Here is a 17,740-nt window from a genome sequence, read left to right as displayed (position 1 = left end):
GCTGAGCACAAGAGACACACACAGACTTAAAATTACAGAATGGAAAAAGATATTCCAAACAAAAGGAAACCAAAGGAGAGCTGGGGTAGCAATACTCATATCAGTTAAAGTACAATTTAAAACTAAGTTTATAACAAAAGACAAAGAAAGGTGTTATAAAATGATAAAAGGATCCATATAAGAGGATATAACATTTCTTAACATATATGCAACTAACATAAGAGCACCTAAATATCAAAGCAAATATTAACAGAAAAAAATGAAGAAATAGTTAATAATACAATAATGGTAGGGGACTTTAGCACCCCACTTACACCAATGGACAGATCGTCCACAAAAAGAATCAATAAGGAAACAGTGGCCTTAAAATACACATTAGAGCAGTTGGACTTAATAGATATCTACAGTACATTTCATCCCAAAAGAGCAGAATAAACATTCTTTTCAAGTGCATTTGGAATGTTCTCCAGGATAGATCACATGGTAGGCCAAAAAACAAGTCTCAACAAATTTAAGAGGATAGAAATTATATTAAATATTTTTTCCAACCACAACAGTATAGAACTAGAAATCAAGTACAGGAAGAAAAACGGGAAAAGCACAAACACATGGAGACTACACAACATACTATCTAGAAACAAGTGGGTCAATAAAGAAATGAAAGAGGATATCAGAAAATACCTCTAGACAAATAAAAATATAACTCCCAAAAATCTATGAGCTACAACAAAAGTAGTTCTAAGAGGAAACTGTATTCAGGCCTACCTCAAGCAAAAGAAATTCCCTAAATAATCTAACCTGCTATCTAAATGAATTTAAAAAAAAAAAAAGAACAAACAAAACCCAAAGTCAGCAAAGGAAAGGAATAGTAAAAATCAGAGCAGAAATACATTAGAGACAAAAATTCAATAGAAAAGTTCAATGAAATCAAGAGCTGGTTCTTTAAAAAAATAACAAAATTGGTAAGGCTTTAGCCATCCTCATTAAGAAAGAAAGAGGACCCAAATAAACAAAATAGGAAATGAAAGAGGAGAAATTACAACCAATATCACAGAGATACAAAAAAATCATAATAGAATACCCCAGGCAGTTATATGGCAACAAATTGGACAACATAGAAGAAATGGATAAATTCTTAGAAACATACAGTCTTCCAAAACTGAATCAGGAAGAAATAGATAATCTGAACAGAATAGGAGTGAAATTGAATCAGTAATCAAAAAGCTCCCAGCAAACAAAAGTCCAGGAGCAGACGGCTTCACAGGGGAATTCTAACAAAAATATAAAGAACAGATTATATCTATCCTTCTCAAACTATTTCAGAAACTGAAGAGGAGGGAACACCCCCAAATTCAGTCTACAATGCCATAATTACCCTAATACCAAAACCAAAGAAACCAAAACAATAATACAGACCAGTATTTCTAAAAAATATGGATAGAAAAATCCTCAGCAAAATATTAGCACACCAAATTCAACAATATATAAAAATGATGATATACTATGATCAAGTGGGATTTATTACAGGGGTAGAAAGATGGTTCCGTATCCTCAAATTAGTCAGTGTGATACAACACATTAACAGAGCAAAGAAATCATATGATCATCTCAACAGATGCAGAAAAAGCATCTGACATAATTGAACATCCATTCATGATGAAAACACTAATCAAAGTTGGTAAAGTTGTAGCATATCTCAACATAATAAAGGCCATTTATGACAAACCACAGCTAACATTATGCTTAATGGTAAAAAGCTGAAAGATTTTCCTAAAATTAGGAATAAGATAAGGATGCTCACTCTTGTTACCTTCATTTAACATAGTATTGGAAGTCCTAGCCACAGCAGTCAGACAAGAAAAATAAATAAAGGCATCCAAATTAGAAGGGAAGAAGTAAACTGTCACTGTTTGCAGATGACATGATACTATATATAGAAAACCCTAAAGTCTCCACCCAGAAACTATTAGAAATAATAAAGTTGTGGAATACAAGATTAATATGCAGAAACACATTGTTTCTCTATACATTAATAATGAATTATCAGAAAGAGAAAACAATCCTTTTAAAAATTTCATCAAAGGAATAAAATACCTAGGAATAAACTTAACTCAGAAGGAGAAATACTTATAATTTGAAATTGAAGATGATATATAGAAATGGAAAGATATCCCATGTTCATGGATTGGAAGAATTAATATTGTTAAAATGTACAGAATACCTAAAGCAATCTACAGATTTAAGGCAATCCCTATCAAAATACCCATGACATTTTTCACAGAACTAGAACAATTAATCCTAAAATTTATATGCAACTACAAAAGACCATGAATAGCCAAAGCAATCTTGAGAAATAAGGACAAAGCTGAAGGAATCACATGTACTGGTTTCAAACTGTATTACAAAGTGATCAGAACAATATGTTATTGCCGTAAAAACAGACACATAGATAAATGGAAAAGAATATAGGGCCCAGAAATAAATCCACACACATATGGTCAATTAATCTATGACAAAAGAGGCAAAAATATACAATGGGGAAAAGACAATCTCTTCAGTAAGTGGTGCTGGGAAAACTGGATAGCTATATGTAGAAGAATAAAATTATAATAATTTTATGCATTGTAAACAAAAATAGACTCAAAAATATTAAAGATCTAAATGTAAGATGAGAAATTTAAAATTCCTAGAGGATAACATAAGAAGAACACCCTTAGACATGAGTTGTAGCAATATTTTTTTGATCTTCCTCTTCAGGAAACAAAAGCAAAAATAAACAAATGGGACCTAATCAAACTTAAAAGGTTTTGTGCAGCAAAGAAAACCATTGACAAAGTGAAAAAACAACCTATCTAGTGGGAGAAAATATTTGCAAATTATGTGACTGATAAGGGATTCATACTCAAAATATATAAACAACATATACAACTCAATATCAAAAAAAACAAACAACCTGATTAATAAATGGGCAGAAAACCTAAATAAACATTTTTCCAAAGAAGACACACAGATGGCCAACAGGCACATAAAAAGATGCTCCACATCACTAATCATCAGAGAAATGCAAATCAAAACCAAAATGAGATATCACCTCACTCCTGTCATCAATAAGACCAAAAGTAACAAATGTTGGTGAGAAGGTGGAGAAAATAGAACCCTAGTACATTGTTGGTGGTAATGTAATTTGGAACAGCCACTATGGAAAACAGTATGGTGGTCCCTCAAAACCTAAAAACAGAAGTACCATATGATCCAGCAATTCCATTTCTGGGTATATCTGAAGAAAATGAAAACACTAATTTGAAAAGATATATGCACCCCAATGTTCATAGTAGCATTATTTACAATAGCCAAGATAGGAAGCAACCTGAGTCCATCAACAGATGAATGGATAAAGAAGATGTGATATGTATATATATATATATATATATATACTGAGTGAAATAAGTCAGACTGAGAAAGACAAAAATTTTGTAATCACTTATATGTGCAATCTACAAAATAAAACTAATGAATATAACAAAACAGAAACAGACTCACAGATATAGAGAACAAACTAGTGGTTACCAATGGGGGGAGGGGCAAAATGGGGGTATAGGATTAAGAGGTACCAAGTATTATGTGTAAAATAAATAAGGGAGTAAATAATGGAGTATAATCTATAAAAATATTGAATCACTATGTTGTACTTCTGAAACTAATATAATATTGCAAATCAACTATACTTTAATATATATGTTATATGTATGTGTGTATATATATGCATGTATAGAGAGGGAGAGAGAGAGAGCTTGAATATCACAGTTAACAATGGGCCTCTTAAGTAGCCCGTTTCTAGTTCTCCCTATCAAACAGGAAAAAGAAAGTACAGTAGACACAGCCTGTCTCAGAGCCATTGTACTTGATTTTCCTGCTACTCAGAATATGCTTCCTCTTCACATGGTCACCTCACCCCAAATGCCACCTCCTTAAAGAGGTCTTTCCTGACCAGGCTAACCACAGCATAGAAGACTCAGTATTGGTGAAGGTATAGCATTCACTTAGTTTTTATATTCCGCATATTTGGGTTGGTTGACATCAAGCAGTCATTTGAGTTGATCAATGAGTCAGTGTGAGACACTGTTTTACTTATCTGGTAGTGCCTACTCCTGCCATGAGATACCTATGTATAGCAATAACTGGAGAGGTGCTTTCATTCTTGACTTTATGAAGATAACAAACCAGTTGGCTGAAAATGACTGATTCTATAGAATTATTGCTGTCAAAATTTGAGATTAGGACTTCTCTTTTCCTGAGTTGCTGTAGACCAGCTCTTAATCTTCATTGTGCCCCACCAATCTCTTATTCCCTGACATTCTGTAATGATATATCATTTCTTTGTTTTAGTGCTCTTATTTTTGTTTTTAGATAATAACCTTCAAATGCTCAAAATTTTTCTGAAAAATGGCTTCATTAAAAGTTTACTTCCCTGAAATTCACTCCTCAAAATGCTGGCAATTTGCTTAACCAATTAACTTGGTGATGATTTGTGTTAGTCTACTTAGGCATACATATCCATTTTTCTATCCCTTAGCACATTGCCCTGCTATTTGCTCTCTCTCCTAACTGCACCTTTTTTCTTACTTGGTACTCATAATGGGAAGCTGGTAGAGTATATCCCCTTTGTCAGCAAGATTCATTTTCTGATTGGAGTCCAAGTAAAAATGGGTACTAAGTACCCAGCTACCCAAGAACTTACCCCTCTAGCAGTTGTATATCAGGGGAATTACTGTTTCCCTCTTAACACCCATTTTCACATGGGCTATAGAGGACCAGTGTTTTAGTGTTACCTGTACTGCTATCCTAAGTCAAGAACTGCATAGTCAAGAACAATAAAATGTTTATTATTTCACTCTATTTTAAGGCAAATAAGTTATCCTGCCACCAGGTTATGGGTGCTTACAGAATACACAAGAGTCTTGGGCCAGAGACAAAGAACTTTAAGTACACATAACATTAGAAATAGCAAGGTAATCAGTATCTTCTTATGCCAGGTCCTCAAGCCCCAATTCCCACAGGGTCACATGAAGAGGGCAATGTGACACATATTACAGGAGACGAACCCTGAACTCAGGGAAACTAAGTATTTTATAACAGGCAGTAAGCAAGTTGTTCTTTGGTGCAGAACTAGACTATCTATGTCTTTTAAGGCTGTCAGCAAACCAGCTCTTTGCTCCAGAGGGAATCTTTATCTCTATCTTCTAAAGTTGTTCACTATACAAACATCTTTGAAAAAACAGTCAGGAATAATATCTGTCAGTATCTCTGCTCACAACATGAGTGGAAATGTAAAAGACCTGTGTGAAAGACCCACATCTCCTAACAATATGCACCCTTCATTTTTATACCTTTTTTTATACTACCTTGGCTTCTGTTGAATTTTCCTACTCCATCAGCCACTTTGACAAATATAAATGTTAAAATAATATGATTAATATAAAACCAAATTATGTAACTTTTATTGCATAATTATAAATTCTATCAAGCAACCTACAACACTGACATCAAGCAACAGAGTGAGAGCAACCTACAACACTGACATCAAGCATGATCCTAGGATCCTGAACACTTCCAGCTGAACAAATCCCATAAACCATCACACGCTATCTTCAATATCCAGGTGGCTTTCTCCTTACATTCCTGTATCAACCTTTTCATTTTCCCTGAGGGAAATAATCCAACAACAGAAGTATATATTAGTAATTACACTGATTCTGCCTTGGCATGCAAGAATGCCTAGGGCAATTTTATCATCCATAAAAAATCCTAGGGCAGTGAGTTGTTACTGATGTAAATGTCTTTCAAGGACAAGGTCTTGTCACTTCAGCTAAACTCAAACAAAAATTTCATACCATCATTTCAAATTGTATGACTCCAAACATAGGGATGATTATCTGTATATAGATATCAAGTCAGTTATACCTCTGGAAGCTCCCTTGAGTCATCAAGGGTAGTCTCACTTCAAGAGACCTCTCAGATGTAACTCTCATCTGAGAGTTACATAATCTACTGGTATTTCTTTAATAGTTGAAAGTTTCTTATAATCTCTACTAAGCTATAAATTACCACGATTTGGGGGAAAAGGCAAGTTAATGACAAAAAGTATAGTATTGGGGGTGTACATGGTGTGGGGTCATTGGGACAAGAGGGGCATTTCCAGTTATTGAGACTCCAAGTGGGACCTACATCAACAGGAGGCCAGGTTGACAGAGCTTTCATTGTGGTCTCCCAGTAAACTGGTAGATATTAGAGATTCTATTTCAGTTTGAATAATTATGACTAAACCTTATTTTAAAGAAAACTTCCTGAAGGGGGCCTATTCTTTTCTGTTTGTTCATGCCACCAGGCAGGAGACATTTGCCTACTCAGAAAATGAATGAACAACAGCTATGGAAATGGAGGTTGGGAAGATATTTCAAGGTACTGACAGTTGTTTTTACATGGAAGGTACTAGAGTTAAGGCCATGCTCTGCAGTTTTGATAGACTTCTTGTAGGATTAAACAGAGTAGTAATCAAATCATGGTCACAGTTTCCTGACAAAAGATAGCAGTCAACTAATTTTAGGTGCTTGATGCTGCAGTTCGTGGGAACCACATCAGAATGCTTTTCTTAATGAGTGATGTTCAGGGGAGATCCTTAAAGAAAAAAATCATTAATGTCAGCCACATCCTCATGTTTTCTAGAGTCTGAGGTTTTCCCTCCCATGTACCACCATGATTGCTTTCTCCCTATATTTCCCACCCCCCAAATTTCACATGTCCCATTCTAGCAGCTACAAGCTCAATTCTTCTTCAGTTATATCTTGCTTGAATGCATACCTTTTGCCCAAAATGGTCAGGTGCAAGAAGGACAGGGTTTATATACAACTTAAAGAGACACAGTTTGTCCACCACTTCATGGCCACCCATGAAGGCCACTATTGGGAGACTTATGATCCAATGTAGTCAACTGAGTTCTGTTGAAGTTATGATCTAGAACTATGTCAATTCAAAAAGAGAATCCATGTGCTTGTACCAGAATTATGTTGAATTCCCTAGGCCTTCTGTGGCTGTACTCGGTGTACCAACCCATCAGATTGGTCTGGAGTTGTTAAGGACAAGAAAGAACTATTATGCTCAGGAATGGATTAAATCTCAAATTTTAAAAATAGGGCTATATAACTCTCTACCCATTTTGTCATGAGAATTAGCCAGGAATTAGACTAGAGGAGATGACCCATTTCTGGGGACAGCTGTATTCAACGAACAAAAATTGCCTTACTGAAGTGTGCAGACCAGGAAGATGTGAGAAAAGTAGTTTTAGAAGTCTTTTGTTATTTTATTTTTAAGTAAGCTTTTTTTAACACAAGACAAAATCAGATACCTGTGTATGACAGGATGTATGAAAGGTTGATCAAATATCCTGAGCCAAATATCAGTTCCCTGTGAGTGGCTTTTGCAAAAAGAGAAGGAGGAGGGTGAGTGGAGAAGAAGAAGAAGAGGAAGAAGAAGGAGAAGGAGAATGAGGGGAAGAAGAAGGAGGAGGGGGAAGAGGAGGAGTAAAAGGTGGGAGGAGGGGAGAAGGGGAAGAAGAAGAGAAAGAAAAAGAAGAAGAAGAAGGGTGCTCGTCTTTAATCTGCCAGTGTTTTGTTTTCCAAGTGGCAGACCAAAGAGCTACACCACTGGCAAGACTTAAAAGCTCATTAAAAATGTAATAAGGTTCATCAAAGAAAGTATTGCCCAGAGCTATAAGAATAGTAGAGTTCTACCCATGAGTGGAATAACCAGGTCCAACATTATTTCTGTATAGCTGACAGTAGGTTGAAATTGTATGTCAACCTAGTTTACACCTTCTAGTTTTAGCTTAGACAAACCATCAGCAAACCAAGCTTAAGCATTAGGTAAATCTCTATGAATCAAGGACTCCATTGAGCCAGAGGCTATGCATCAGGTGACAGAATGGAACACAAATTTTCTCTGAAGGGATAGCTGTTATTTTTTTCAGATAAAGTCAAGATACCACTAAGACCAGGCCTGCTGTATTGCCGAATATTGAATTTCCACTTCACCAGTGCAACTTGTGGGGCCCTTTTAACTTTTTAGTCATTGAGTTGAAATTGACTCACCTCAAAATGAGAATATTATACCAGAGAGTCACAAAGCCTCCATGGAGCAGGTATTTTTTATTGATAGCAGCCCAGTAGCAACGTTCATAACAACACTCCTTTTCAGATTGTATGTATCTAACAGCTGTGTCAGGGAGGCAATGAGTAAAACATCCTAAGAGTTTTCTCTAGGTGGAGGCTACCTTCCTTTACCAAAGGCTCTGATCTGCAAAATCATTAGTCAAAGAGTTATAGATCAAAAGGTTGATTATGGCTAAAGAGCTCCAAAGTTAAAGATCATGTCAGGGCTTGCTGAGCCTCCTCCAATGCAACCTACTTATGTGGACCTCAGACAACAGATGTCAAATTATGAGATAGCCAGTATAAAGAACCAAGTAGAATCCCCAAGTCAAGCACATTTTATCTTCAATATACAACATGGTCAATAAGCTGCTGGCTTTCCTTTTTTGTGGTGATGGTGATGTGGGAAGGAAGAGATATCAGTCTTTCCTTGACTGCCAGAGATATTGGGTGTTGTGAAGCTGCACCTGGTCTCAGTAAGTGTGCCTGCCTCCTGCTCTAGAAAGAGGTAAAGTCTTTATATACTCAGGCTGTGAGCAAATCTGCCATTTGCTCTAGAAAGTGATACCATGTCTATTTTCCAAGATTGTTTGTTATACAAGCAAGAGGTCTGTGGAGAAATATCTCTGAACAGAAGATTATTAGAGAAGTCAAATAACTGGCACAGTTTTAATAAAATTGACTGAAGTGGCAGTCAACCACCACTGCCACCAATTATTGTAATGTATTATGGTTCAGGAGATTTCTTTATTGTTCCATTATTAAATTGTTGATTTATAGTAAAAATTTATATATTGGTTTGTTCACTCAAATGTATATATTGTTCATTAACTACCAGTAAATTGAAAACATAGATTTAAAAGTAATAATATAAAATTATGGTATCACTTATGTATGGAATCTAAAAAAGGGTTACAAATGAACCTACATACAAAACAGAAATAGAGTTACAGATGTAGAATATAAACTTATGGTTACCAGGGGATGGCGGGGAGGAATAAATTGTAAGATTGGAATTGATATATAGACACTGTTATATGTAGAATAGATAACTAATAAGGACCTACTGTATAGCCCAAGTATTGAATTCTACTCAATACTCCATAATGGCCTATACAGGTAAAGAATCTAAAAGACAGTGAATATATGTATATGTATAACTGATTCACTTTGCTTTATACCTGAAACAAACACAACATTGTAAATCAAATGTACTTCAATAAAAATTTTTAAAAATTAAATTAAAAAAATAAGAAATAAAAGTACTAATATAAAAAATGCTCTCTCTTCAGATTTTTATTTTGACAACTTTAAAACCCTACCAAGCTTTTGCTTTTTTTAACTCTGAAAATAAATCTAGATAAACATACAATTAAAAAAATCTGGTTTTAAACATAAAATGTTATTGATGGAAGTCACATTATTGATGGAGGCAGCTTAATGAAGTAGAAAGGACACCAATTTTACAAATTCATGTCAAATCTCTACAAATTAAAAAATAGGAAGTCTTGGGAATATTATACACCTAATTCCCTAACCTTAAATTTTGGTCTAATGCTTATTTAGTTTATTGCAATTGATAAGGATACTGAAATAATATATGTAACAGATCTAACAGAGGCCTAGAAGACTGTGAGAACACGTTAATTTCTTCTCCATTCTCTGTTGATGTCATGATAACCAAAATATCTTATCCATCTTTATAAATAGAGTAACATTCTTCTTCTTCCAAGTAATTTCCCTAGAAGCCTGTGTGTGTTCCCAGAGGCTCAATATCTCCTCAGCAGCTGTGGGCCTCAAAATATTTCTTAGAACAACAGTGAAATCACTCAGTAAAGGTACTTATAAAGTCTACTATCAAAGGAACAAAAGAGTCTTTCTTAGAGCTGAACCTGAGTTTGACTCCAAGAACAAATAATTACAATGCATTGTGACATCTTGCATTTTTATAAATCTTCGTAAATCACTTCTCATACTCTATATCCACAGAAATCCTTTGAGAGTATAATATAGGCGAGACTGTAGATTTGAAGTAGAAAATTTGTTTAGTTTTCTGAGAGGGGCCATTATTAAGTTTCACTAGGTTTAGTTTTCATTGAAAATATGTTCAACTTTCAAATTTGTGAATAAGCAAATAACTAAACTCTGTAAGTCTCTGATAGTTTCTGAGTTGATTCATGTCTCTTAGCTGTGAAGAAATAAACTTTACTCAAAAAATATGAATGAAACTACTAATTCTTAAATCTAGTTTTTGAAGTGAAGTAAATTGATTTATTTTCTGGATCTATGAAAGTATATTCAGTATCTAGATATCTAACCAAAGAAGAAATAAGGCATCTCCTTGTCTCAAGACGCAAGCCTGATTGAAAAAGCAGTCAGTATTCTTAAATATTTCAAATGACATATGTCTCTTTGAGAGAGACTTCTGCATAGGGGTCAAGGAGAGACTCACTTTGTTGGCCAATAGGGTGCACTGAAAAAACTGTTCTACAGGTACATGGTGTACTTGAGAACCAAATTAAGGAGTTGATTCAACATGTAATAGCTGAAGTAGCATTTTATATCTGTTTTAGATATGACTTTGTGTATATTTATTTCCATAATAGTTTCATAGATTTTAGAACTTCTTTCTTGGTTAGATGGTCCAATGAATTGATTCAATTTATCCCAACAGTGGGTTTAAAGGTATTTTATTTTCCCATCAATGACTAGTTTATTTGTTTTCATAGAAATCTCAGTCCAAAAATATTTCTGCTGAATCAGTATCACCACTTCCTTCAGCTAGTCATGAAACTAATTTCAGCAGAGGTCTGAGATTAGGCAAGATAGTGAAGTGTACTGACAATGTGGTCCAGACCTTAATTTATAGTCTTGTTTAAAATTAAGGTTGACTTTGCCTTTGGCCCCAAGACCAGAGAAACACCTCATGCTAGAACTATCATTAGGTCAACCAGAAGAATGTAGCTAAATTGCAACTATATTTGCCTTTGGAATCATTCTTTTTCTTCTCCTTACTGTTCCTGCCTTGATACATAGGTAGTTTACAGTTTCCTTGTTCATGTGTCAAATCCACAATGGAGGGTACCTGTCCAGGCTTCTCTGCTCTAACAAGAACTGCCTCTATGCTAGAACTTTCCTTCTTCTACTTTTCACTAAAATATATTTGCCCAAAGAAAATTATCTCAAATAATTTTTAAAAATATGTTGCTTTTCAACCTATAGACATTTTCAAGAAGCAAATGCTGAGATAGAATTTGGAGTGCAAGATATGGGATTAACACTTAAAAGAAGAAGGGGAGGAGGTAGGATTAGGCAGGAAAAGAAGTTGAATTGAAATGAAGGCTGGATAACTTCTGCCAACCCAGCAGGGAGTTCTGAAACAAACATTGCCCATCAGAGCAGTGTTACATTGGGCATAAATGACCCAAACTGTGTACCCCTACTTTGTTCAGTCAACACATGCTGACTCCGCTAGGAGCTGTGAACTTGCGCATAGCACTGTCTAGAGCTGTCAACTAGAGGCAGTGTGCTGACTGCATTCTCCACAACTGTGTAGAAGTTTTTCTTTCAAAGGGGATCCAGAGAGAGCTTCTGCGTCATTCTGACTCACATGATTAAGTAATTCATATTAACATCTTGAGTACTAATGGCATACTTAACACTTTCTCAAATGTATTACTTGGAATAGTTGTTAAAAAGTGTTCTAGAGTAAAAATATTTTCTGTTTATGTAGTTCCATGAAACTTTTCATCACACAAAATTAAAGAGGTTCTTTTGCTGCAGAATTTATTGTCTTTATTAATATTAATGTATTATCTAGTATACAATGAGACATCAAGAGGAAATGAATATTTCTCAAATATATGTATATATAGAGACTTTAATTTTCTTCCAACAATGTATTTAATATCTTTCAGAACACTAATAATTTGGAATATCATATTAAATAACTGGTTAGTAAATATTTGGTGAACACTTAGTGAAATTTTTCCTCAAATTAATCAAAACAAAATAACCTAATTTTATTTTTTAAATTGTCATTTAATTGGGAAATTCATTTAATAAAGTAAATATTGCTAAATGTTTGCCAAATATAAGCTACATTAGGTAATTTTCTGGTGGGCTATATGATAAAATATTGGCCAATGTTAATATTATTCTGTAGATTCCTCTGAGTGAATAGTTTCCTAAAATAATTTGATTAATTTGTTGATGCTTCATTGGAGAATGTATTATATTGACATGCCACTGAACTCTGTATTTGATCATACTTTTATAAAATTTATCCTAACCCACTTGGTATTTCTATCAGAAACTTTAATGAAAACATTGACAGCATGCCTTTCAAATTCTCAAGCAATGCAAAAGTAGAGGATTGATCTTATGTACTGAAATTCAAAATTCAAATTAGAAATAAGCACTATAACTAAATGTATAGCCTCAAACTGAGATCGATTTAACAGGAAAATACAATAATCGATATATTGGCTCCCAATTCTTGCTCAAGTGTATGCTGGATATGACCAGAATTTGAGAAAGTTCATAGGAAAAAGATTTATAAAACTTAGCAGATTACACACTTAATATGTTTCAACACTGTAATGACTGTTTAAAAGTCTCATATTATTATTACATGGAAATAATAGAACTGTTCTCTTCAGAGATTAAATTCAGACATATTTTATTTTCCCTTGGATATCCCACATCTGGAATATGTTTAGTTGTGGTTGTGATATTTTAAAAAGGGGTTGACAAACTGTGAGTCTTTGAGGTACAGAAACCAACATATAATTAAAATACATAAAAAATGTTGAAAGGAACTTGTTGATTTTAGCATAGAGAAGGCAAAACTAAAAGTTGAAGGTAGTCATTGGATGCACTGTCATATTAAGAGGGAATAAGCTCATCATGTGATATTCCACAGAAAAAAGTAAATAAAAGAGGTTTCTGTATGTCTGAATACTAGTTTTCTTGGACTACTGTAAGGCATTTTCACAAACTCTGTACCCTGAAAAAAATAGAGACCAGAGGGCAGACAGCAGAAGCAAGAAGAACTACAATCCTGCAGCCTGTGGAACAGGAACCACATTCACAGAAAGATAGACAAGATGAAAAGGCAGAAGGCTATGTACCAGATGAAGGAACAAGATAAAACCCCAGAAAAACAACTTAATCAAGTGGAGATAGGGAACCTTCCATAAAAAGTATTCAGAATAATGATAGTGAAGATGATCCAGTACCTTGGAAAAAGAATGGAGGCAAAGATTGAGAAGATGCAAGAAATGTTTAACAAAGACCTAGAAGAATTAAAGAACAAACAAACAGAGATGAACAATACAATAACTGAAATGAAAACTACACTAGAAGGAATCAATAGCAGAATAACTAAGGCAAAGAACGGATAAGTGACCTGGAAGACAGAATGGTGGAATTCACTGCTGTGGAACAGAATAGAGAAAAAAGAATGAAAAGAAATTAAGACAGCCTAAGAGACCTCTGGGACAACATTAAACACAAAAACATTTGCATTATAGGGGTCCCAGAAGGAGGAGAGAGAGAGAAAGGACAAGAAAAAATATTTGAAGAGATTTTAGTCAAAAACTTCCTTAACATGGGAAAGGAAATAGCCACCCAAGTCCAGGAAGAGCAGAGAGTCCCATACAGGATAAACCCAAGGAGAAACATGCAGAGACACATAGTATTCAAGTCTGCAAAAATTAAAGACAAAGAAAAATTATTGAAAGCAAAAAGGGAAAAATGACAAATAACATGCAATGGAACTCCCATAAGGTTAACAGTTGATATCTCAGCAGAAATTATACAAGCCAGAAGGGAGTCACATGATATACTTAAAGTGATGAAAGGGAAGAACCTACAACCAAGTTTACTCGACTTGTCAATGATCTCATTCAGATTTGATGGAGAAATCAAAAGCTTTACAGACAAGCAACAGCTAAGAGAATTCAGCACCACCAAACTAGCTCTACAACAAATGCTAAAGGGACTTCTCCAAGTGGGAAACACAAGAGAAGAAAAGGACCTACAAAAACAAAAACAAACCAAAAACAATTAAGAAAAAGGTAATAGGAACATACATACTGAAAATTACCTTAAATGTGAATGGATTAAATGCTCCAACCAAAAGACACAGGCTTGCTGAATGGATAAAAAAACAAGACCCATATATATGCTGTCTACAAGACACCCACTTCAGACCTAGGGATAGATACAGACTGAAAGTGAAGGGATGGAAAAAGATATTCCACGCAAATGGAAATCAAAAGAAAACTGGAGTAGCAATACTCATTTCTGATAAAATAGACTTTAAAATAAAGAATGTTGCAAGAGTCAAGGAAGGACACTACAAAACTACATAATGGTCAAGGGATCAATCCAAGAAGAAGATATAAGAATTGTAAATATATATGCACCCAACATAGGAGCACCTCAGTACATAAGGCAACTGCTAACAGCTCTAAAAGAGGAAATCAATAGTAGCACAATAATAGTGGGGAGCTTTAACACTGCACTTACACCAATGGATAGATGATCCAAAATGAAAAAAAAAAAAAAAAAAGGAAACAGAAGCTTTAAATAACAAAATAGATCACATAGATTTAAATGATATTTATAGGACATTCCATCCAAAAACAGCAGGTTACACTTTCTACTCAAGTGATCAGGGAACATTCTACAGGATAGATAACATCTTGGGTCACAAATCAAGCCTCAGTAAATTTCAGAAAACTGAAATCATATGAAGCATCTTTCCTGAACACAACACTATGAGATTAGAAATGAATTACAGGGAAAAAAATGTAAAAAAATTCAAACATATGGAGACTAAACAATACATTACTAAATAACGAAGAGATCACTGAAGAAATCAAAGAGGAAAAAAAAAAAAATACCTACAGAGAAATGACAATGAAAACACAATGATCCAAAACCTATGGGATGCAGCAAAAGCAGTTCTAAGAGGGAAGTTTACAGCTATACAAGCCTACCTCAAGAAACAAGAAAAATATCAAATAAACAACCTAACATTACACCTAAAGGAAATAGAGAAAGAAGAACAAAAAATAAAATACAAAGTTAGCAGAAGGAAAGAAATCATAAAGATCAGAGCAGAAATAAATGAAATAGAAACAAAGAAAACAATAACAGGGATCAATAAAACCTAAAGCTGGTTCTTTGAGAAGATAAACAAAATTGATAAACCATTAGCCAGACTCATCAAGAAAAGAGGGAGAGGACTCAAATCAATAAAATTAGAAATGAATAAAGAGAAGTTACAACAGACACCACAGAAATATGAAGCATCCTAAGAGACTACTACAAGCACCTTTATGCCAATAAAATGGACAACCTGGAAGAAATGGACAAATTCTTAGAAAGGTATAATATTCCAAGACTGAATCAGGAAGAAATAGAAAATATGAAGAGAAAAGTCACAAGTAATGAAATTGAAATTGTGATTAAAAATCTTCCAGCAAACAAAAGTCCAGGAGCAGATGGCTTCAGAGGTGAATTCTATCAAACATTTAGAGAAGAGCTAACACCCATCCTTCTCAAACTCTTACAAAAATTTGTGGAGAAAGGAACACTGCCAAACTCATTCTATGAGGCCACCATCACCCTGATACGAAAACCAGACAAAGATACTACAAAAAAGAAAATTACAGACCAATATCACTGATGAATATAGATGCAAAAATCCTCAACAAAATACTAGCAAACAATATCCAACAACACATTAAAGGATCATACAAGACGATCAAGTGGGATTTATCCCAGGGATGCAAGGATTTTTCAATATAAGCAAATCAATCAATGTGATACACCATATTAACAAATTGACAAATAAAAACCATATGATCATCTCAATAGATGCAGACAAAGCTTTTGACAAAATTCAACAACGATTTATGATAAAAAAAAAACTCTACAGAAAGTGGGCATAGAGGGAACCTACCTCAACATAATAAAGGCCATATAAGACAAACCCAAAGCAAACATCATTCCCAATGGTGAAAAACTGAAAGCATTTCTTCTAAGATCAGGATCAAGACAAGGATGTCCACTCTCACCACTACTTTTCAACATAGCTATGGAAGTCCTAGCCACAGCAATCAGAGAAGAAAAATAAATAAAAGGAATACAAATTGGAAAAGAAGAAGTAAAACTGTCACTGTTTGCAGATGACATGATAGTACACATACAGAATCCTAAAGATGCCACCAGAAAACAGCTAGACCTAATCAATGAATCTGGTAAAGTTGCAGGATACAACATTAATGCACAGACATCTGTTGCATTCCTATACACTACTGATGAAAAATCTGAAAGAGAAATTAAGGAAACACTCCCATTTACCTTGGCAACAAAATGAATAAAATACCTCGGAATAAACCTACCTAGGGAGACAAGAGACCTGTATGCAGAAAACTATAAGACACTGATGGAAGAAATTAAAGATGATGCCAACAGTGTTCTTGGATTGGAAGAATCAATACTGTGAAAATGACTCTACTACCCAAAGCAATCTACAGATTCACTGAAATCCCTATCAAATTACCAATGGCATTCTTTATGGAACTAGAAAAAATAAATCTTAAAATTTGTATGGAGCCAAAAAAGACCCCTATTAGCCAAAGCAGTCTTGAGGGAAAAAAAATGGAGCTGGAGGAATCAGACTCCCTGACTTCAGATGATACTATAAAGCTACAGTAATCAAGACAATATAGTACTGGCACAAAATCATTAACATAGATCAATGGAACAAGATAGAAAAGCCATAGATAAACATATGCACCTATGGTCAACTAATCTATGACAAAGGAGTCAAGGATATGCAATGGAGAGAAGATAACCACTTCAATAAGTGGTGTTGGGAAAACTGGACAGCTACATGTAAAAGAATGAAATTAGAACACTCCCTAACACCATACTCAAGAATAAACTCAAAATGGATTAGAGACCTAAATGTAAGACCAGACACTATGAAACTCTTCCAGGAAAACATAGGAAGAACACTCTTTGACATAAATCACAGCAAGACCTTTTTTGATTCACCTCCTAGAGTAGTGGAAATAAAAACAAATGGGACCTAATGAAACTTAAAAGCTTTTACACAGCAAAGGAAACCATAAACAAGATGAAAAGACAACCTTCAGAGTGGGAGAAAATATTTGCTAATGAATCAACGGACAAAGGATCAATCTCCAAAACATATAAACAACTCATGCAGCTCAATATTAAAAAAAGCAAACATCCCAATCCAAAAATGGGCAGAAGACCTAAATAGACAATTCTCCAAAGAAGATATACAGATGGCCAAGAAGCACATGAAAAGCTGCTCAACATCACTAATTATTAGAGAAATGCAAATCTAAACTACAATGAGGTATCACCTCACAACAGTTAGAATGGGCATCATCAGAATATCTACAAACAATAAATTCTGGAGATGGTGTGGAGAAAAGGGAACCCTCTTGCACTGTTTGTGGGAATGTAAATTGATGCAGGCACTATGG

This window comes from Delphinapterus leucas, chromosome 17 (assembly GCF_059928025.1).
Source record: "Delphinapterus leucas isolate spDelLeu-1000000601 "Yukka" chromosome 17, BTC_Dleu_Yukka2, whole genome shotgun sequence".
Classification (NCBI taxonomy): domain Eukaryota; kingdom Metazoa; phylum Chordata; class Mammalia; order Artiodactyla; family Monodontidae; genus Delphinapterus; species Delphinapterus leucas.
This window is presented reverse-complemented; position numbering follows the sequence as displayed.